This window comes from Saimiri boliviensis, chromosome 9 (genome assembly GCF_048565385.1).
Source record: "Saimiri boliviensis isolate mSaiBol1 chromosome 9, mSaiBol1.pri, whole genome shotgun sequence".
NCBI lineage: Eukaryota > Metazoa > Chordata > Mammalia > Primates > Cebidae > Saimiri > Saimiri boliviensis.
The window spans coordinates 91,756,114-91,780,119 of record NC_133457.1 but is presented as its reverse complement, the minus strand read 5'-3'; the positions used below and the strand labels follow the sequence as shown (position 1 = coordinate 91,780,119).

Sequence of the window (24,006 nt, the reverse complement as noted above, 5' to 3'; positions counted from 1 at the left end):
ATAGTTTTGCCTTTCCCAGACTGTCATATAGTTCAGTTTGGCCTTTTTCACTTAGTAATGTGTGTTTAAGGTTCCTCCATGTCTTATTTATTTATTTTTGAGACAGAGTTTCACTCTGTCACTTGGCCAGGCTGGAGTGCAGTGCCATGATCTCAGCTCACTGCAACATCTGCTTCCCAGGTTCGAGCGATTCTCCTGTCTCAGCCTCTCGAGTAGCTAGGACTATAGGTGCATGCTACCATGCCTGGCTAATTTTTGTATTTTTAGTAGAGATGAGGTTTTGCCATGTTGTCCTGGCTGGTCTCAAACTCCTGACCTCAGGTGATCCACCTACCTTGGCCTTCCAAAGTGCTAGGATTACAGGCATGAGCCGCCACACCCGGCCTCCTCCACATCTTTTCATGGTTTGATAGCTCATTGCTTTTTAGCAAATAATCTAAATATGCCAATTAAAAGACAGAGATGGTCAAAATGAATTAAAAAAAATACCCAATAATATGTTATATGTAAGAAACCTATTTTAAGTATAAAGATTTATGTAGTTTGAAAGTAAAGGGGTAGAGAAATATATACCATGCTGACACTAATGAAAAGATAGTAGGAGTAGCTATGTTAATTTCAGACAGAGAAAACTTCAGAGCAAGGAAATTTAAAAGGGAAAAGAGGAATTTTACATAATGATAGCGGGGTCAATTCTCTGAGAAGACATAATAATCCTAAATGTGTATGAACCTAACAGCAGAGCATCAAGATACATGAGGCATTGATGTTAAAGTGATTATTGATGTAATTGGGTTAGTATCTACTACATTTGTTACTGTTTTCTATTACTTGCTCTTGTTCTATTTTTGTCTTCCACTCTTTTTATTTGTTTTATGGTTCTAATTGAATATTTTGCATTATTCAATTTTCTCTCCTTTCTTAGGGTATCAGTTACACATTTATTTAAAGCTTTTTTAAGTGATTGCCCTAGAGTTTCAGTATACATTTATGACTAATCCAAGTTCACTTCCAAATAACAATATACCACTTCATGGGTAGCATAAGTACTTTATAATAACAAAATAATGCTTTTTCTCAGTCCCTTTTATCATTACTGCCATCCATTTCATTTATACATAAGCATACATATGTAAGCATACACAATCGAGTACAATGTTACTATTATTTTGAACTATTATCTGTTAGATCAATTAAGAAAAATAAACCCTTTTATTTCACCTTTACCTATTCCTTCTCTGATGCTTTTCATTTCTTTATACAGACCCATGTTTCTGAGCTATATCATTTTTCTCCTCTGTAAAGCACTTCTTTTAACATTTCCTATAAGGCAGTTATTAATACTTACAGGAAATTCCTCAATTTTTGTTTGTCTGAGAAAATCTTTATGTTTCCTTCACTTTTAAAGGGTAATTTTATAGGGCACAAAATTCTAGGTTGATGTTTTTTTTTTTCTCGACATTCAAATATTTCATTCTACTCTTTTTCCCTGCATGGTTGATGAGAAGTCAGATGTAATTCTTATCTTTGCTCCCCTGTAAGTCAGGCAGCTTTTTCCCTCTGTTTTTTTTTTTTTTTTTTTTTTCCTAAGATTTTTTCTATCTTGGATTTTCTGCAGTTTGAATATGATGTACCTAGGTATAGTTTTGGGGATGTTTATTCTGCTTGGTGTCCTCTGAGTTTCCTGGATCTGCAGTGACTGACCTTAATTTGGGGGAAATTCTCAGTAATTATCATTTCAAATATTTCTTCTGTTTCTTTCTCTCTTTCTACTTCTTCTGATAATCCTATTACATGTATGTTACACCTTTTGTAGTTGTCTCAGTCCTCATATATTTTATTTTTTTTAATCTTTTTTTTTTTTTTTCAGTTTACTTTTTCCATTTTGGAAGTTTCTGTTGACATACCTTCAAGCTCAGGTTTTCTTTCCTCAGCTCTGTCCAGTCTGCTAGTAAGTCCATCAAAGTCATTCTTCCTTTCTGTTACAGTGCTTTTGATCTCAAACATCTCTTTTTGATTCTTAGAATAATCATTTCTTTGCTTACATTGCCCATCTGTTCTTGCCTGTTGTCTACTTTATCTGTTAGAAACTTAAATATATTAATCAAAATTGTTTTAAATTCCTAGTCTGATAATTTAAAAATCCCTGCCATGTGTAAATCTGGTTCTGATGCTTGCTCTCTCTCTCTTCAGACTGTTTTTTTTTTTTTTTTTTTTTTTTTTTTGCCTTTTAGTATGCCTTGTACTTTTTTTTCTTGAAAGCTGGGAATGACATACTGGGTAAAAAGAACTCTAATAAATAGGCCTGTAGTAATGTGGTGGTAAGGGACCAGGGAGAGGAAGTGTTCTTTATTCTAGAATTAGGTCTCAGTCATTTAGTGAGCTTGTGCCCCTAAATGCTTCTCAGTCTTCCCCAATCCCACTGTTAGGTGGAACAAAATGGCTAGAGTAGAATGGAGTTGGATATTTCCCTTCCTCCATGTGGAAGGCTACATGATGCTGAATTGAGCATTTCCCTTCCCTCAGTTCAGCCAGGCTCTGATAAAATCCCAGTACTTCAAGCTCTAATAAAATAGTTTGTCTTAAGGACAGGCCTTGTTAATAACAGAATTCTGGACAAAAAGTAAGTGGTTACTTCTTGTCCCCTCTGGATTTTCTCTGATACTTACTTTGAAAACCTGGTAGAGCTCCTGGAGCCAAAACGCACAGGGGCTCCCCTATGACTGGGTGCTCCCTGGGGTTTTTAGCTCTCAAACTTGTTCACACGGAATGCCCAGCAATTTTTGAATTACAGATTTTTCTACCCCAGGGCTGCTTTCTGCAGAGGTTTCTGGTCATGGGTTTTTGCACTGGTTATTTGTGATTCTGTGTATCCTCCTGTGTGACTGCAAATTTGAGGCAACAGTTTGCCCTCTGACCTCACTTATCTTGTAGATTAAAGAACAAACTGATCCTTGAGTTTGTTTAGCTTTTTACTTGTTGTTAGAATGGAGTGATGACTTCCAAATTCCTTGTAAGCCAGACTGCAAACTAGAAGTGCAGTGAAATTTTTATTTAGGGGAAGAGGAGAGAGCAGAAAGAACCTGAAACCTTAGCCATGGGCTTTTTATTATAAAGCAATCATTGCTGAAAGGAAAAATTGGCAGCTTCATGGTGATTTGCTTCAGAGCCCACCTTGAACTTCTGCACATTTGTGATACCAACTTTCCACTTTGGAGAGGAGTGTCTGCATCTTCCATTAATTCTGTAGAACAAAGGTTCTGATGGATGTTGTTGTGTGCAGGCATTTGGAAGTTTTTCCTAGCAGTGTAGGAGTAGCAACTAAAAGAGTCTTGGCTTTGCAAGAAATCTCTTGTGTTTTTGCTTTAACTAGACAGAGGATAGAGATGGTTCTTTTTACAGAAAGGATTGAGCAATTAGGCCACAGTCCAATCAGACTATAAATTTCCTGTGGGTAAAGAATGTCAATGCTGTACATGAAGCTCGGGGTGTGGTGTGAGGTGGGAACACAGTCTGATGTGTTCCCATACATGGTGACTGTTTAAAATAATAAATGGTACCCACAGGGCCTGCACCTCTTTAGCTTCACCCCCAAATTTTAAGTGATGTTTTTTGTTTGTTGCCATAGTTCAGTTTGTCTTCCAATTCCTGTTATGATTTCTTCTTTGACATATGAATTATTTCAAAGCATACTTTCTAAAATATGCAAACACAAGAGAATCAAAAGAGGAAGCATACTCAAAACCCCCAGCTGTGAAGCCCATTCCTTTTGTCAGACCAATAGACACAGGGCATGATGTTCAATAAATGTTTACAGAATGAATACACTCATGAAAGAATGGCATAGCCCTCCACGTGAAAATTATTAAGAGGATGGAAAATGGATATTTATCAAGTGCCTGATTAGGGCAAGCTCTGGACCAGGCATATAACACAGATCTTCATTTAATATTTGCATTATCCCCATGAGCGAACATTAAAACGCAGAAGTTAAGAGCATGTTCCTCAAAATCAGATGGAATCCCAATTTCACTGCTTTTAGCCTAAATCATTGGGAAAGTTGGCCAAAAATATGACTAGAGAGAACACAGTCCACAAGACCCCCCTCACTTGTGACACCAACTGCAAGGTCAGGATGTTACCAAGACAGAGCTCAGTTTTTATGTAATTTGTTAGAAGGACTCACATAACTCGTGGAAAGCTGTTATACTCACAGTCACAGTTTGTCACAGCTAAAGGATCGAGATTAAAATCAGGCAAAAGAAAAAGAGCATAGAGCACACTCTGGGTAAATACCACAAGTGGATCTTCCACTGTCCTCTCTCTGTGAAGGCAGGAGCATTATTTTCTCAGCATCTATGTGTGAAAATATGCACAGATTATTGCCAACCAGGAAGCTCGCTTGAGCTTTGATGTGTAGAGTCTTTATTGGAGTTCCATGACTTAGGCCTGATGGATTGTCTACATGGCTGATGTCAGTTTCCAGTCCCTCAGGAAGTCAGTCTTATACTGGGTGACCTAAAACTCCACCCTAAATCACATTGTTTGTTATCTGGCTGGCCTAAGTCTCCCTACTCCCACCCCAGCAAACAAAGACACTCCTATCACATATGACATTCTAAGGGGTTGGAGATTACCTCTCAGAGCCTAGGGCAGTGGTCACACCTCCCTTTAGGCAAGATTAAATTCTTTACTACACAATAATAGTCATATAATGTCTTTAAGCTACAGTTTTTATTTACCTGAAAAAAGAGAAAACATTCTCAGTCTTCAGAGACATCATTGTAATTAAAGAATACATATATATACTTAGCAGCTGATATTATAAAACTTATAAAACTTAGCAGCTGATATTGTTTTCCCTTATAAATAAGGGAATGAGTCTCAGCTATTAATTGGCAGAATTGGCACCAAACTTAATCATCATATTTTAAACCTCAATCTCTGTTTCCATCCCTCCTCCCTCTCAGTGTCACTGTGTCTCTATCTTGCTGGCACTTGCTGGCAGCTGCATGCCCTGTGTCTGTTGTTTTGACAAAGGAAACAGGTTTCACTGTTTGGGACTCAATATGTGCCTCCCCTGTGTTTGCATATTTAAAATTACTCTTCTAAATGAGTTATTTAAACAACTCATTTAGCAAAAAAAAAAAACAAAAAACAACAAAACAAAACAAAACAAAAACATAATAACTCAAGAGAGTTTTTTTTAAAACTTGAACTATGACCAAAAAAATCAAATATCAACACTTGTAGATGCAGCTAAAGAAGTAAAGAGTTAATATTTTAAATGCTTATATTAAGAAAGAAGAAAGGCTAGAACTTAAGAAACTTAGGATCCAACTTAAGAAGTTATTTAAAAAAGAAAAAAAAAACTGGAGATAGAGAAAATGTTCTTTATTTTCCTATGATCTGAAATAGTTTGCATATGATTGAAATTATCCATTACCTAATGCTTGATAGAACTTGACTTTAAGGCCATCATTTTTGAAGAAAATTTTTAATGAATTTTCCAATGTTAAACTTTCTTGTATTCCTGAGATCAAACCAACTTGGGCATGATGATATTTCCTTGAGTTGAATATTTTCCAATTAATTTTATGACATGGGTGTGACTTTGATACCCGTACTAGGCAAGACATAATGAAAGAAAAAATATTGACTAAGGGATATAAAAGAAAAGTTTAATAAATGAGGGGATATAAAATATTCTAGTATGGGAGAATAATATTGTAACCATTCAAATTCTACCCGAATTAATCTCTTAAAAAAATTTTTTTTTAAGAAAGTGATTTATTTAGAGAAAGAGAGAGAAACAGGAGAAGGAGAGAGAAACAGCTAACTCTCACACTGAGTGAGAGAACCCAGAAAGACGGAATCCAGAAGAGGAAAGCAGCTTCCACACTGAGTGGAAGGGAATAAAGAGAGATGGAGTTTAGGAGGGGAAGACAGGCTTCCACGAGAGAGTGTGGAAGGGGACTCCAGAGGGGAAATCCAGGGGAGAGAAAGATGGCTTCCACAAAGGGAGTGTTCATGGAAGGGGACCCACACATGGAGTCCCTAACAATTTTTTAAATCATTTTTTTCTTTAGACTTCCATAGAATTACCTAAAGATCTTTTAGAAGAATATCAAGAAAAAATAGCCAAGAAAAAAAAAATTAAGAATTCTGAAGATTTCATTTATCCTGCAAATTAAGAAAAATTATGAAAACCTTGTCATTTAAATACTTTGCTGCTGGAATAATAGACAGAGATAGCAAGGTAGCCAAGTAAATGATCAAATGAGCTAGTGAAATGCATAAAAGAAGATATTCACAGTTGTGAAGGAGAACACATAATCTGAGGACCTGGGCTTATTTGGAAATGATACTAAAGTTTTACCTCATTAAATATGTTAAGTGAAAAGAGTTATAAAATAATTTGTAGAGTATAATCTTGTTTTTATAAAAATAGTTAAAATTAAATTTGTGCACAAACACACAGTCTCTAAGAATAAAAGCAAATAGGGTGGAGCATGGTGGCTCACACCTGTAATACCAGCAATTTGAGAGGCCTAGGTAGGTGGATCATTTGAGGCCAGGAGTTTGAGATCAACCTGGCCAACACGGTGAAACCTTGTTTCTACGAAAAATACAAAAATTAGACAGCCATGGTGGCAGGCACCTATAGTCCTAGCTCTTCTGAAGGCTGAGACAGGAGAATTGCTTGCACCCGGGAAGTGGAGGTTGCAGTGAGCCGAGATTGCACCCCTGCACTCCAGCCTGGGCAGCAGAGCGAGACTCCATCTCCAAAAAAACAAAGCAAAGAGTTAATGCTGTTCTCTCTGAATAGTGACCCTAGAGGCCATAGGTGATTTTTATTTTCTACTAGAGCAAGACTCTGTCTCCAAAAACAAAACAAAACAAAACAAAACAAAAAAGCAAATAGTTAAAGCTATTATCTCCTGAATAGTGGCCATAGGTGATTTTTATTTTCTACTATTTGTTTACCAGTATTTTCTAATTTTTTAAGAAAAACTTGATTTTTAAAAAATTTACCAAAAATATTGTTTTGAGGTCTGGCCTTGTCTCTCTCATATTTTAGGCATGGTTGACACAGAGTTGCCTTGTCTGATTATTGGCTGATTTAAAAACTTGCCTTCCCGGTTAGTTATTTCAAGAAGTAGAAAGCAAATGTAAGTACTTCTAGCATATGCATTGAGAGATTTTTAAAAACATTCCAAATCTCTGAAATGCACTTTTCCATTTGTATGATAAAGACATTAAATATGAAATTGTGGTCCCCAAATTTATTTAAATACTCTTCTAAAAATACTTGCACTATATTACTTTAAACAGTTATCAACAAAATCAGTGAATTTCCATGGAAAACAGTAATCAGTTATGCTTCAGTTATATAGAAAAGAATCTATTCATAATAGCCTATTTCCCAACCATGTCAGACCAACCAGTATTACCACCTGTGGTTACACACACGCCTTCTTTCCACCACTCTTTCGAAATTGCTGCACGGCTTTATGAAGTTATTCTTTCCAGCTGAAATTTTCCATTTCTTGGTCCTCTACCAAAGGTGATTTCACTTGGGAAAGATTGAAAAAAATGTATAGCCCAAAGTGTTCAGTCATTTTTGCAGTTATGTAAGGATGAAGAAAAACACTCTCTCTATTTGAAAACCAATTTAAAAGGCTTTTCTTCTCACCCAAAAGTAACTCTAAGTGGCTTGTTTGGGGAGGTTTGATAGTTGCATCTCACCAGTCCCCAAACAGCAGTTTTATCTTTAGAAATAGCCTGTTGTTGATCTCAATGCTCTGCTTTCTTTATTCCTTCCTTTTTGCAGTTTTTATAAAAGAGAGTATAGTGTAGTATGCAGTGCTAGAAGCTGGAGTTAGAAGCTGGTTCTGAGTTGGAGTGTTAAAATGCACTATCTGACCTTGCACATACCATGCAAAGTCTGGTGTGTGTTTTGCAGAAGGAAAATGGTTCTCACCCCTGCTGGTCATGGCGAGCATAATAGGAGATACATATAAAAAAGCTTGCTGGAGCTGGCCAAGTTCTGTGAAATGCAAGATAGCCACACTGTGAGGCCAACCATCTGAAAGGTCTTCCAGTATCCATATGATAGCTGGTTTATGCTGAAAACCCTGTGTGAGCAGTATTTGCCTTGATTATGAAAAACAATAAAGATAAACCGGTAAAATAAACTCCTCAGGAACAGAGTACAGTCAACATTCCATTAGAGGTTGGTCTTAATGGGTGGTTCGACTTTGTTTGATCGAACCTCACTTAGACAGCATGACAGTCCCTAGGCTGTTGTATACAGTCACACAGGTTGTGCACTGCAAAATCCTAGGAGGTCTGCACTTCCTGATCCTGCTTGCCAGTGGAGAAGAGAACTGACTGAGAATTGGAGAGGGAAGGAAATGAAGTTGCAATATGAATGTATACAAAATTTTACATTATGAAATGATGCTCTAGACACTTATAAATAACCCAATAATTTTATTAGACATATCTTGGGATGTAGTTGCAAGTTATTCTAATAAGACGAGTTCAAGGGATGCATAGCTAACAAAGCGATACTAAGAAAGTAAATTCAGAGGGAGTTACATAGGCATCTGCTTTAGCAATAAGAAAATGCATATCTTATGACTCCAAATGCATATGTATCTTAAGTCCTGATAGTTGACAACAGTGGGCCCAAACCACTTGTGATGAAAATATGTATGTGTCACTACCTACTATAAGTTAAACAAGCAACCCATAAAGACAGACAATCAAATAAAACCAAGAAAAATGTGAAACTATAAGGCAAGAAGTGCCTTAATTTGAAACTAAAACCAACTCAAGACAATAATAATAAGCAAACATTAATATATTGCCTACTGGGTGCTGGGCACTCATCTCTACACTTTACAAATATCAGCATATTAGGCCCTACAAAACTCTATGAGGTAGGCATTATTTTCTCTTGTTTGCAGGTGAAGACACTAAGACACAGAGAGGTTAAATAGCATTGCTGGGTTTCTTCAGTGGCATCCGGTGGTATTAATATCATGCCCTTTGCCCTGTAACTTTGTAGTCCCTACCCATTCTGAATATTGGGCTGGTCTCATGACTTGATTTGTTTACTAGAATACAGCAGAAGTGAGAACAAGCCTGGGCGAGTCTCCTGAAAGACAAGGGAAGGGAAGGAGAGCCAAGAGGCAGCCGAGCCCACTGAAGCAGAGCCACTCAGTTCTTCATCACCCCCAGCACTGGGGATGCACAGAGAACAAAGAGTGTCCTTGATGCCTGGGTGGGAAGAACTCTGCAGCTACAAAGTGTGAGCCATATTTCAGAGAACACCAAATTCAAATTCTCAGAACAACCTCGTCACACATCAGAGTACCAGGAGGCCAAGTACTGGTAATTATCCCTTATTCATACATGAAACTGTTTGGAATTGTGCGTCAGTTGCTTGTAAGAACTGAAGAAGTGTCTTGTTTCATGATGTTGAAGCCCAACAGCCAAGACCACCAGGAAATGCAGTTGTGTTCAAAGTTAGGCCTATTTAGCTTGTTGCTGTTAGGGAGCACACGCACAACGGAACCTATGGGACGTTTTGTTGGGAGGCCTTTGTTATAGGTCTTAGGCTTGTGCTTGTGTTGAGTGATTCTTAGGAAGGTTGAAGGAAGCTGGGAGTTAGGTTTGGATTGGGCGTGTCGGGAAATGGAGACCAGCTTTGGGGCCAGTTCTGCAGAAAGTGCTGGAAACTTGGTGATTGGGTGTCTTGGTAACTTTTATCCAGTAGGTAAAAGGATTGAAGCAGTTTCAGAGAGTAGTCATTGGTAAAGAAGCAACGGTTACTTTTATCAGTGAGAAAAGCAAAAAGAAAAGCAAAAGGAAGCCTTTATTTTTGTGGTTGACGTGCACAAAACTCTGTCGTGTTTTAGCCATGGTCACAGAGTAGCCTTGTCTGATTATTACTTTTGATTCTGGGAAAGTTGTTTATGTTCGATTGTGAACATTTTGCGTCAGCCTAGTTGTTAGCTGTTGGCTGCCAGCTGTTGTAACCATTTTTACTTTCTCAGAATCACTTTGTGACCCATAGGGAGGTCTCTGGTAAAACCAGGAAGTGCTCTGAGAGCAGTGCATTCTGGGGCATGTGCGTTGATTGCATGTAGATATTGCCTCAGTGGTCCAGAGAACCAGGTAGGAAGATGAGCAAGTGTGAGAAGAAAAATGGACAGGTTCCTGGGAATGGGGAATTTGATCAGAAGCCTACACAGCAAACTTAGCCTTGGCTCTGGTTCTGAGAGGTGGCCTTAAATGCCGAAGAAGTGAGTGGTACCAAGTGAGTGCAAAGAACATGCAGACTACCTGTGGAGAGAAAGGGAGTCAAGCTAGCCAGGGAAGAGGGAAACGGGACCCATGGGAAACGTGGAGTAAAACTCCAAGAGGAAGTGTTAGGTCCACAAGATGCAGAGGACAGGCCTGCTCTGAATGTGGTCACCCGCAGTATCCTGAGGCGAGTTTTCAGAAATGCTGTGGCATTCCCAGTAACATGCGTAAAGGCAGGGCTTGCACTACCTCAGTGCAAAAGTAACTGCGGTTTTTGCTATTATGTACCAACCTAATACACATTGGGAACAAAAATCACGAGATTATAGGTAATTATTCAAAGACACCTGGATAAGAAAAGTAGACATGTATAAGATTGGAAAGGACGTAAAGAAAAGAAATAACTCCACAAATGCTGAACTTGAAATCACATTTGAAGATAGTAAAGCACTCACTTGTTGATGTGGGAACATGTCTAAATGACACACTTGCAAATCTGAGGATGCAGGGAAAAGATAGTGAGGTGAAAATGAGAGAGAACGTGATAGAAACGGAGGATGGAGACTAGAAAACCCAAACACCAGAAATTCTCAAGGGAAGATCAAAACAAACGCAGGTGAAGTCAATGCCTCACATTTTCTGTTGCATTATTCCCCCTTTTTGATCTTTCTGAAATGAAGATGCATCTTATGTTTTAAAATTTGCCTATCATTTCCTCCTGTCCCAAAGTAGTCAGTGGTGTACTTTTTCAATTAATTTTATGTTAGAACCAAGAAAATATGTTAACAGAAAAAAATCCCCTGAGAGAAAGATTCAAGTTACAGAGACTGAAAGGCTCACTTAGGTTCTAAGGCATGTTAATGGAAAATACCCAAAACTAAGGACTTCTTGGCAAAAACTTTTAACTCTTGGAGAAAAAAAATTCTGCAAGTTGCCAGACCTAAATATCAGATTGCACAAAAAAGAATAAATGCTGGGCTGCCTTTTGACTGCTCTCCAACACCAAGGGTTGAAAGTTCGCAGAGGTTAAAAGTTGTGGCCCAGGAATTTTTCACTCAGCCAAATTGTTCATATTTAACAGCTATAAAAAGACATTGCCAGAACATGCAAGGTGTATCAGTCAGGGTTCTCCAGAGAAACAGAACCAGTAGAATATATATAAACAGGAATAATAGACTATATACATGTCTATTATATAACTATAGTCTATTAGAAACAATAGAATATATATACACTATTATATGTAATAGAAACTATGATATATATATATTATATATAATAAAAATTTCTCTATATCTCTCAGAATAGATATATTCTATTGTATATAATAGAAACTAGTATATAAAAGATGTAATATATATTTTATATATAATAGAAATCTCTATATATTTATATTTACATATTTATGTTACAAAATATATTTCTATATATAATAGAAATATCTCTCTATCTCTCTCTATATTATAATTTATAAAAGTTTCTTTGTGGCCAAATATATATGCCTATGTATATGTGTGTGTGTGTGTGTGTGTGTGTGTGTGTGTATGTATATATGTGTGTGTGTGTGTATATATATATATATACATATATATATATATATATAGAGAGAGAGAGAGAGAGAGAGAGAGAGAGATTTATTTTAAGGAATTAACAATTTAGAATGAAAAACAGACAAGTTAACAACATAAAATGGAATGAAACTAGGGCTACATGAAAGAACATGTAGCCTCCTAAATTCCTCCTAGATTGTTTTAAGGAATGGGCTCACGTGATCATGAGGCTGGCAAGTCTGAAATCAGCCTGCAAGCTAGAAACTCAGACAGGATTCCTGTTGCCAATGGAGGCAGGCTTCTTTTTTCTCAGGGAAACCTCACTTTTTGCTCTTAATGGCTTCAACTGATTGGATGAGGCCCACCCACATTATGGAAGGCAATCTGCTTTACTTAACATCAATCGATTATAAATACATCTACAAGATGCCTTCACAGCTAGACTAATGTTTGATGAAACAATGGGGCACCGTAGCCTAGCCAAATTGACACGTAAATGTGGCCATCACAGAGGGATTCACAAAATATGCTGGCATTTTAAAAAGCAAATTTTTTGACTGAGCACAGTGGCTCATGCCTGTAATCCCAGCACTTTGGGAGGCCGAGGCAGGCAGATCACCTGAGGTCAGGAAATTGAGACCAGCTTGGCCAACATAGTGAAACCTCATCTCTACGAAAAATACAAAAAAAGTAGCCAGGCCTGATGGCCCATGCCTGTAATCCCAGCTACTTGGGAGGCTGAGGCAGGAGAACTGCTTGAACCTGGGCGGCAGAGGTTGCAGTGAGCTGAGACCGTGTCACTGCACTCCAGCCTGGGTGACAAGAGTGAAATTCCGTCACAAACAAACAAACAAACACTTCTTGAAGACATTTCCTGAATACAAAATATAAAGCTAGGAAAACTATGGTTTAAAAAAATGACTAGTGGTGATACAGAAACCAATTAAAGTAAAAATATGGAGACTGTACATGTGTTTTTAAAATTAAATGAAAAAGCCAAAAATATTCTTGAAATGTTAGTGCTCTGTTAAAAATAGTATAGTAACTATAATTTATATATAGAACCCCAGATTATATTAACAAAGAAAATAGAGGAAAAAGAAACGAAGGTTTTATCTAAAGATGTAGGAATAAAAAAGTACTAATTTATATGCTTGACTCTGAGAGTTGTTGGGAAAACCCAATTTAAATAATCATTTCCAAATAGAAAATTAACAGCTAGTAGAATTTTAAAAATTATAGATGATCTTCCAAAACACAGAAGAAAGTAGAATCTTGCTCTAGTAGCTTGTGGATATGCAGCCAGGTAACTATCATTTGAGTCCTTTGTCCTTGCATCAGTAATTGATATCTGGTAATAGGTAGCACTTGGTTCTCAGCCCCTGGCTGTGCATTAGAATTACCTAGGGTGCTTGTGAACATCCTGATTCCCAGGTGATGTCTCAGACCAGTTGCATCAGAATCTCTTGGGATGTGGCCCAGTCACCAGTTGTTTCTAGAGCTCCTCTGATGATTCCAAATTTGTGCAGCCAAGTTTGAGAACCACTGGCCTGAGGTTTTTGCCCTTCCTCATGTATCTTTGGGAAGGGCTTGCTACTTTAAGCATAAAATGTACATAGCTACCTGCCCCCCCCCCACCTTTTGTCTGAGTCACCTTTCCAGTGATCCTCAGTTATCTTGGTTACAATCTACAGCTCCCTACTCACAGCATTGCCCAAGGACTCAGCAGCCTCAGAATCTCTTGCCAGCTTCTTGGGAATGCACCTGTTCCATAGTTATCCTCCTCAGTGACCTTCTTGCCTCCTAATCTTCCCTCTCCAAACTTCTAATAGAATGCTCTTTGCAGAACACAAACCCAATCATGACGTAACTCTCTCAATGAATAATCAGAAACTCCATGTGAAACCACTTTTGCAAACATTATAACTGATGAAATTATGACAGTGAAAGAGATCAGACCTAACCGACTCCATCTTGCTTCTAACCTTTAAGCTGTCCTTATTCATTCCTGGGCATAGGCCGAACTAACTTTGGGAAGGAATTTAGTTTATGGTTTGACTGAAACAGAGCTGATAATAACCCTTTACCAAAAAGACCCCCTTCTTGCCTGGGGACCAATCTGCTTTTGTAGGAATAACAAAATAGCTACAAGATTAGAAATTACAGTTTAGGGGTCATGAAGCCTCTGGCTGCAAGAGTCTGAATCTCCCCAAATAGCTCCTGGGATAACATTACTATTGTAAAACATAAGATAAGTGATTGAGAATTTTGCAGACCCTGCACTTGATGGATTAGCTGACACCACCAAGACCAGCAATCTGGTTCAACCAGTTCTGCGATCCCACCCAGGAACAGAAGGCAGCAAGAAAACCTCACAGTGACCCCCTATGATTCCATCTCCACCCACTTCCCAAGCCCCTATCTGTCAAATTATCTTTAAAAACTCTGATTCCCAAATGCTCAGGGAGACTGATTTGAGTAATAATAAAACTCCAGTCTCCCACACAGCTGGCTCTGTGTAAATTACTCTTTCTCCATTGCAATTCCCCTGTCTTGATGAATCAGCTCTGTCTAGGCAGCAGACAAGGCGAACCCATTGGGCTGTTACACATGTGTCCTCTATTATAAAACTCTAAGGTCCCGAAAATTAAATTCAGGATTCTCTAAGGATTTAGCTTCTTTATCTTGTCCCAAATTTTCTTCTCAGCTGTATTTCCCACTCTCCTAACTCTAGCTACATCAGGCCATTAGCCACTCACCCAATGGGATAGGCCTTTTTACGCTTTAATTCTTGGGCTGTTTTCTTCAGCTGGGAATGCCTCTTCCTCCATTTCCCAATATCTCAATCTTTTCTTGGAGTTCAACGCAAATGCCACCTCTGTGGGGAAGCCTTCCCCAATATCCCAGACAAAAGCAATTTCACATGCAAATCAAAACCACAATGTGATACCGTCGCACACCAGTCAGAATGGCTATTATTAAAAGTAAAAAAATAACAGATGCTGGAGATGATGTGGCGAAAGGAAATGCTTATACACTGTTGCTGGGAGTGTAAATTAGTTCAATCATTGTGTAAGACAGTATGATGGTGATTCCTCAAAGCTCTGAAGACAGCAGTCCTATTATAATCCCATTACTGGGCATATACCCCTAAGAATAGAAATCGTTCTGTTACAAAGACACATGCATGGGTATATTCATTGCAGCACTATTTAAGATAGCAAAGGCATTCAATCAACCCAAATGCCCAATGGTAGACTGGATAAAGAAAATGTGGTACATACCAGCTATGGATACTATGCAGCCATAAAAAAGAATAAGATCATGTTCTTTGCAGGACACGGATGGAGCTGGAGGCCATTATCCTTAGCAAACTAACAGAGGAAGAAAACCAAATACTGCATGTTCTCACTTGTAAGTGGAAGCTAAATGATGAGAACACATGGACACATGGAGGGGAACAACATACACTAGGGCCTATCAGAAGGTGGAGGGTGAGAGGAGGGCGAGGATCAGGAAAAATAATGAGTATCCAGCTTAATACCTGGTGATGCAATAATCTGTACAACAAATTCTCACAACACAAATTAACCTATGTAACAAACCCTGCACATGTACACTTGAACTTAAAAGTTAAAAAAAAAAATTAAAAAGGGATTTCACTTTGTTTTTTCATGTAGCCCTGTTTTCATTCAGTTTTATGTTGTTAACTTGTCTGTTTTTCCTCCTCAGTTGTTAATTCTTTGAGGAGAGGAACTATGCTCTTTCGTTCCCCAATCAGCCAGTGAATGCTTGTAGTACAAATGCCATGGGTCATACTCCCAATGTCTGTAGGTAAATTCTTTTAGCAGGATCAACTCTCCCCACATTCCATGGGTACTGCAGCAGAAAGGCCCAGCCCACACTTTTTAGCATAAGTGAGTGTTTATTGCAAAGACTCTCTAACCTTGACCTATTAAGCAACTCCTTGATACTTTAGGGAATTTCTGTCTTCTCCCATCATCTTCATCTTTCATTTTGCACTGGTGGAGTGCCTGCCCTCTCCTAACACTTTCTTCATTTCACCTTCATTGACACTTCCTTTTTGGGGCACTGGTTTGTTCCAGTTGAACTCAAAGAATGAATCAAGTTTACTAGTGACTCACCTTCTTTTAAATCTAGGGACAATATTGGAAGCTCAAATGAAATGTCTAAACAATTTCCTAGGAGCATTTGCTTGGGGAAGGGGGGTGTGGAATTTCAGCATCAACTGAAGAAAACATCCAAGCCTTTTGGCAGCTTCTAAAGAGAATAAGCCCAGGTCCCTGACAGGCCAGCACATAACCCAAGCAGTCCAATTGTGACTGCCAGGTGCCAAGTACCTGTACTAAACACACTGAAAAATAATAAACAGAGGTGACACTGGAGATGGCAGAGCCCTGGATGAAAGCAATCTATGAGGACAATATATTTTCCCAAATGTTTTTGCCTTTCTGCAGAATCCAATCCAAATATTCTACTCCTGTCATGTTCTTGCCTCCCTGAAGGTATGTTGTTTACTGTTGTGGTTTAGTAATGCTGTTTTATTTGTCTAGAGACCCCCAGGCCAATTTCCCAAGCACTAGAAGCCAGATTCTACATTTACCTTCTTGATTAAGTCCCTTCTCTGTGCTCTACTGTGGGAATAGACCAAGAGGGAATAAGAGATGAGATACCAGAATAAAGAATACAACCCAGAAGAAAGGCAAAGGAAATTTGAATATAATAATAAAAAGAAATCTTAGGGTTACAGCTGTTCATCAGGCCTAATATGCCACCAACTCAGAGGAGAGTAGAATGGAGGTTCCCAGAAAGCATGTCTGCAAGAAAAAAGCAGAAACTACAGATTATGTGATGTGATTGGCCTTCTAGAAAATCACACTGAGAGGAAGCTGTGGGGAGAGTCAGCAAGAGTAAAAAGAAGTCTAAACAAATCAAAAGCAAGGCAATTATTAACTTTAGGAAAAACAAAAAGTAAGAGTAGAAACATTATTGTAGTTTGTTACAATACTCAGCTGTGAATTATATTTGTATAAGTACAACACTGTAAACACAGAATAAAATTTAACCCAAATAGTGATTTGGATGGGAAGCAGAATGAGGATGGGAAGCAGAGGAAATAGCATTGAAATTATTGCAGTGTAATTTTAATTTGGATTTCTTGTATTACAAGTAAAGTGATTCCAAAGTAAACCTCCTAGTTCAGACCATGATGGGAAGAGGAGGTTGGACATGCCTCGTTACACTCACCTCCCTTTGGAATTCAGGCACAACTGACCAGCATTAACATTAAAAATAGAGATCCTAAGACTGATAAAAACACACTCTCTGTGGCAATGAGATACCAAATGCCAACTAGCATAACATCACATGACAGATAGCAGCCCTTAAAAGAAATCGAAGTATTTTACCCCAAAATATATTTCAAAATGGCCCCGTAAAGCTATCTCTTATGGGGAAAGTCTACATTTTGTAGAGAATCCTTTTCCCTTTCCAGGTATTTTTCTGATTTAGGAGAGACTTAAGAGTCTGGCACTTTTTAAGGTCTCATAAGAGACATGTACCATCTATTCTTTCTGACACCTGCTACTTGGAGGCTTATCTATATAACAAAAATCCTTGGCTTCCCCAACCCCTGCTAGTTAACCCCAAGCATTTCTTCCTACTGATTTCAACTCTTCAGACAAAACTTGACTCTCTCAACCAGTTGCCAATCAGAAAATCTTTGAATTCACCTATGACTTAGGAACCCCCCAAAGCTTTGATATGTTTCATCTTTCCAGGCTGAACCAATGTAAATCTTACATGTATTGATTTATAGTTTTGCCTGTAACTTCTGTCTCTCTAAAATGCATAAAATCAGGTTGCAACCAAACTGCCACAGCCAAATGTTCTCGGGATGTCCTGAGATGAGGTCACAGATTGTGGCCCTCACAATTGGCTTGGAATAAACCTTTTTAAATGTTTTACAGCATTTGATTCTTTTTGTAGACATTGAGCATCTTTTCATGTTTTAATGAGCCACCTTTTATTTCTTAATCTGTGAATTGTCTTCATTCTTTCATAAAATTTTTATTGGCTGGTTGCATTATTCTTTCTTAATTTCCAATAGTTTTTTTTTTTTTTCACATTAAGACGAAGCATGTATCTATGAGTTGCAATATGAGGAGCATTTTTTCATTTGTCTTTTGACTTTTTATGTGGTATTTGGGTCATGTAATAGCTTTATATTATTAATTTAACACAATTTATCAAAGCTTCATTTTATAACTTTGAACTTAGGCATATTTTTAGATGGTCTTTCCTACTCTAATGTAAAATAACTCATCTTTTTGTCTTAATTATTTTATTTTTAATGTTTATATTATTTTGGGGCATGTAGTAGAGCTATGGATCCAGTTTTATCTTTCATCATATGGTTCCTCCATTGTTCCAATACATTTTTGGAAAAAAAAATTTGTATGTTTGAGATGCTGCCTTTATCATAAACTAAATTCCCACGTGTATCTGGATGTATTTCAAGGCTTATATTTCTATTCCACTAATCCATCTTTCCATCCATGAACTAGTAGCCTATCACTTTAGTGATTGAAGCTTGACCATACTTTTAATTACTGGTAAATTTTCAGAATTTTCTTGGCTCCTTTTGCTTATATTTCCAAATCAACTTTAGAATAGTTTGTCTAGTTCTAGGAAAAAATTATCCAGTAAGCTGTTAGCATTTTTATGGGAATATATTCATTTAATATTAAATTAATTAAATATTAAATCAATACTAAATTGAATAAATCATTAAATTAACATGATTAATATAAATTTAATATGATTGCAATAAGTTAATGAGGGGAAATGACTCATTAGATGTTAAATATTCCTATGCAAAGACATAGTATGTCATTCCAAAGAGCTGACAATAATCAAAAAGACATAATGCTTTGAATTTCTATGTACCTAAGTACCAAATGATACAGTTTGATAAAGCAAAAGTACAGGAGCTACAAAGTGAGAGAAACAGGAACACACTAACAATAGGAGATTTTAATTTAACATTCTTCATCCAAGACAGATCAAGTGGACAAAAATTAACTAAGGAAAATAACCAGCAAGGTAGGTATAGATGGAACTCTGCATCCTAATCACAGTAAGTGCATCATCTTGACAAAAGCACATGGTCATTGATGATAAACGACCCCATGTTAGCCACCAGAAAAGGCTCAATAAATTCAAAGAAGCAGATATAATATAGACAACGATCTCCAATCACATTATCACATTGCAATGAAACTAGAAATTAATAACGTCAGAAAAAACTGGGAATTAAAATAAAACCCTTATTTTTGCCATTCAAATTGCAGTCTGTAAACAGCAGCATCTGCATCTCTTGTCTGCTTGTTAGTAATGCAGAATCTTGAGTGCCTCAGATCTTAGTTGGCATCTGCATTTTATAAGATACCCAGGTAATTTGCAAGTACATTTATGTTTACTCATTGTTTCTGGAAACAATGATAATTAAAATACACATCGGAACTGTGAGACATAAACAGAGCAAAGCTCAGAAAAATTTTAGTATTAAATACTTATATCAACAAAATTAAAACTAAGTAAATCGATGCATTAAGTATCCAACTTCAAAAAATAGGGAGAAAACACAAAATAAAATATAAGAGGAAGAAGGAAGAATTTTATAGTGTAGAAGCAAAAATTAATACATTAGAAAAATTATAGAATCAACAAATTAGGATCTATTCTCTTAAAAATGAATAAAATAGATTGACAAACAGTAAATTCAATCAAGCAAAAGTAAGAAAGCACAGACAATAAGAAAAAGTGAAAGAAAATAACCTCAACATAATAATTTTTTTAAAAAGACTATTTGTATAATTCTACACAAATAGGTTTTCAATATGCAAACGTGAATGAAATTCTAAAATCTGAATATAGTAAATAATTTTCTTGGAAGATATAATCCACTAAAACTAATCCCAGAGGAAGCACAGTGATCATATGAACCAAAACTATATGGACCAATTTTCATTAGAGAAATAAAGTAATTAAAGAAATAAGTCTCCATCAACTCTTAGAACATACTTGTCAGCCCAGATAATTTCACATAAGAATTATTACTAAGCTTCCATAGGATAGGTTATTATAATGCTATTTGAACTTTTCCAGGACATATAAAAAGTTTCAATTTTTAAAAATATAATGTGGATAACATTGACACCAAAATGTAACAAAAATTATACAAAACCCCTACATATTAATCTAACTTGCAAATATACACGTTTAAGTTGTAAATATAGCAACAGCAATTAGATTCAAACAGCTCATTAAAAGACTAGTTGCAGAACCATGAAGTTTCCATTTCAGAAATGCCAGGATGGTTTAATATTAGGAAAGGTAGTAATACAAGTCAGCATATCATATGTTTGGCTTTGTGTTGACACCCAAATCTCATCTTAAATTGTAATCCTCAGAGGTTGAGGGAGGGACCTGGTCGGAGGTGATTGAATCATGGTAGTGGTTCCCGCCATGCTGTTTTCTTGGATAGTGAGGAAGTTCTCTTGAGAGCTGATGTTTTAAGCATGTTTGGAAGTTCTCCCCTTGCCCTTGTCTCTCTTGCTGCCTTATACAATGTGTCTTGCTTCTCCTTCTGTTATGATTGTAAGTTTTCTAAGGACTCTTTAGCCATGCAGAACTGTGAGTCAATTAAGCCTTTTTCCTTTATAAACTACCCAGTCTTGGGATATGTTTAATGGCAGTGTGAAAACAGACTATGCTATAACATACCAATAGATTTTAGGAGAAAAATTTTAAAATATTGATGCTGAAAAAGCATATGACCCATTCTTAAAACACTTTTTAAAGAGGAATTAGTAAAAGTAAGATTAGGAACACAATAAAAATGCTTATTATTGCCTTTTTCATTTAGCCTTGTGCTGGAGGTATTAGTTATTCCTATTGGACAAAAGCATTATACTTCAGGTATGAACACTGGGAAAAAAAAGAAGGTTAAATTCTCCCTATTTGTGGATAATATGACCTGGAAAATCTGAAAGAATAAACTGAACATCTTTACAGACAAAAAGAGACTTTAGCAAATAAATGGGCTATAAAAATTAATATGTAGCAATCTATAGCTTTTATATATAACGAGTTAGAAAATGTAGTTGCAGAAATGCTTTTGTTTATACTAGCAACAGAAAATATAAATATCTAAATATAAATTTAACAAGAAGAATGTAAACTTATATGAGGAAAAGTTTAAAACACTCCTGAAACACGCCAAGAGTAGACATGGAGTCTTCATTTTAACAATCTGTGTATTGGTTTGAATAATTGAATATCTAGTGTCTATAATTATCTAACTATGGTTAAGGCACTCGATTGCCAGTGATTTTAGGGATAGATGTGTGACATATTCTGGCCATTGAGATGTGAGACAATATCTGTTGGTATCTGCTGGTATGGGGCAAAAGTTTCTCACCCTTAAATGGGGCCCCAAGGAAGATGCAGTCTCTTCCTGCAGATCTTATCATGTCTGGATAGGATGCCCGAAACTGCTGCAGTTACTTTGCAACCATGCCTATGGTCAGGCTATGTGCAAAGCCAACACAGTCAGGATGCTAAGTGGAGACCTGGTAGGAACTGGGCCTCTTGGTGACATCCTTGAGGCATTGATTATGTGCTGCTTGGAGCTACCCACCTGTGGACTTTCTAGTAACATAGGTAATACATTTCCTTAATGTTTCAATTAATTTCAAGCATATTTTTCTGTTTCTTGCTGCCAAAGCATTCTAGCTGGTCTGTTCTATCCCCAGAAACAGTATTAATTGCCATTGCTTTGTAATGTTTCAGTATGCAATCATTTTCTCTGGGGTGAGGAAATAATACTTTAATTTTCTTAATTTCTTCCTTAAGTGATTTAAGCAGGTGATTTCAATTGAGTCAATTCTAGTCATCTAAATTTCTTAGTAGAATTTCCGTTTTAAATTGTTTTCAAAATATAAGCACTTTATTATAATTTTAAAAAACTTCTATATAAGTTCTAGCCATTTTTTTCCTTTTTCTTTTCATTTTGATTAAGGCATTTTAAAATTAGATTTTGCAGCAGCTGGACCATTTTACTGATTCTTTTCAAAGACACTCTTTGAGATTCATTATCTATTCATGCCACTGTTCATTTTTCTGCTGCTGATTTTATTTTTATGTTTTTTATTTTAATATATTTCTATCTGCTTTCTTTGTTCCTTTTTCCTTCACTTTTTAGTTGAAATTATTTTCTCTTGCTTTCACTTTTTAAATGTAGTATGTATTTAGCACTACAAGTTATTGAGAACAACTTTATGCATATTCCATCATCTTGAATATGAATTATCCTGATTCTCATTATTTTTCAATTAGCTGTTTTCAAATCCCTTTATTTCCTCATTAATCAAAAATTTATTCAAAATAGTATACATAAAATTTGTTTAATCTTTTGTTGTTGTTTCCAGTTACGTTATACTCTCCTTTGAGAACATGCATTGCATATATTCATCTTTCTGACTTACGATTTTTGTTATTAATTTTCTCATAGCTGACTACATTTTTCAATATTTTTTAATATCCTGTGGTTAATTAGCAAGAAGATGCATTTTGCAATGAAAATATAATATGCTTTATAAGATAAATCACACTTTTATAAGACAAAGTTTGAAAAAGTTATTAATTATACTTTACTAATTATACTGTTTCAATCATTCATGTCACCATTTTTATGTATTTTCTGATGGCAAATATGAAAGTTTGAGGAATTGGTGTTGGGAAATTCCAAGGGTAAAACACATAGTTAGGCTTAGGTATAAGAGTAGTGGAGTGGCTGTGCATGACCACAGATTTGTTGTGATGGGAATTTGCAGGAGGGAGGAAGCTGCTTGTGAATGGCAAAAAAACACAAAGTACTATAACTACTGTGTTTAACGACCCTATTGGGAAAACAGAGGAGCTGCTCAATAACTGTTTGCTCCATGAAATAATGAATTTTTTCCCTCTCAATCTGTTTGGTTGAAAAATGGGCTATGCCAAAGGCAGTGAAGTTAATTATCTCCTGGGGAGGCAAGCTAGGTAAGAAAAATGGTCCTGGGGACCATGTTGGATTGCGCCGAGTTGCTGGGTGTTCCAGGAGGAGGGAAGAGATTATTTAGTTTGAGCTCTTCAAACATGTTTTGTTTGTTTGCTTATTTTACTTCAAGGACCCAAAAAGTAGGATTTTTCTTTTAATCCCAGAAGTTATTTTATGAGGATTGGTGTGCATTGGACAAACAACATGAAGAACCAGGAGCAGACACTGACCCTGTCCATAGCACTTGGGCCTAAGTACTTCAGAGAGCCCCTACCCATTCCTGACTGCCAGTATCTCTATTCTGTGTGGGGATTATCTCTAAATTCCTTGAAAGCCACTCTACCACACTCATCATAGGCCAGCTGCAAGGGCTGCTATCAACTCATCTGGGAGGAGCCCTCAACCATGATCTGCCCAGAACTACTGTACAGCTATCCTAAATCTTCTCCCTTTTGGGTGAGATAACTCTAAGGCTCTACACTTGCTGTCAGAGGTCTCCACTGGAGATGAAGCTCCGGTTGCCCTTTGTAGTTGCTGTCCTGAGAATGCACCCTTTACTGGCTCTCTTTCCGTCCCTGTCTCACTGCCTCACTTCAATGCTGGTGTTCTCTGCACCTTCCAAATTCACAACTTGTGCTTGAAACCTTGTCTCAAGGTCTTCTGGGAAAAACCGAATTAAGACAAATAACAATTTTTATTATTTGTTTCAGCCTCATCAATCTTTGTAAACAAGCATTGCTGGCGAAGGAAGGTGAAAAATGTGCAAGCTAAGATGTCATGTTTATCTGCCTCCAAGAGTATTTGAAAATGTCATACAAGTCATTTATCACGCTGTGCTCGAAGAGGCCATAGAATTTCCCAACTTTGGAATTTCTCAGCACCAATTCCTCAAAAGCCCTAAGTCTCTGGTCAATGGCTGTACTGAGACCAGTGAGCAATCTTCCAGGTGTTAATGACCATGAATAATATTAAATTACAATTCCTCCTGCAGGTGTAACTTTCTCCCAGACTTACTGG

At 36.9% G+C, this 24,006-nt stretch overlaps 1 long non-coding RNA gene across 1 annotated transcript in view; it reads left to right on the top strand.

The window, feature by feature from the left end:
• The first annotated feature begins 9,151 nt into the window (after positions 1–9,151).
• LOC141585685 (uncharacterized) overlaps positions 9,152–24,006 on the top strand; it is a 185,113-nt gene continuing 170,258 nt past the window's right edge. Inside the window, exon 1 of the long non-coding RNA XR_012519318.1 lies at positions 9,152–9,402. This is a non-coding gene — a long non-coding RNA (uncharacterized LOC141585685). The remainder of the gene's footprint in view (positions 9,403–24,006) is intronic.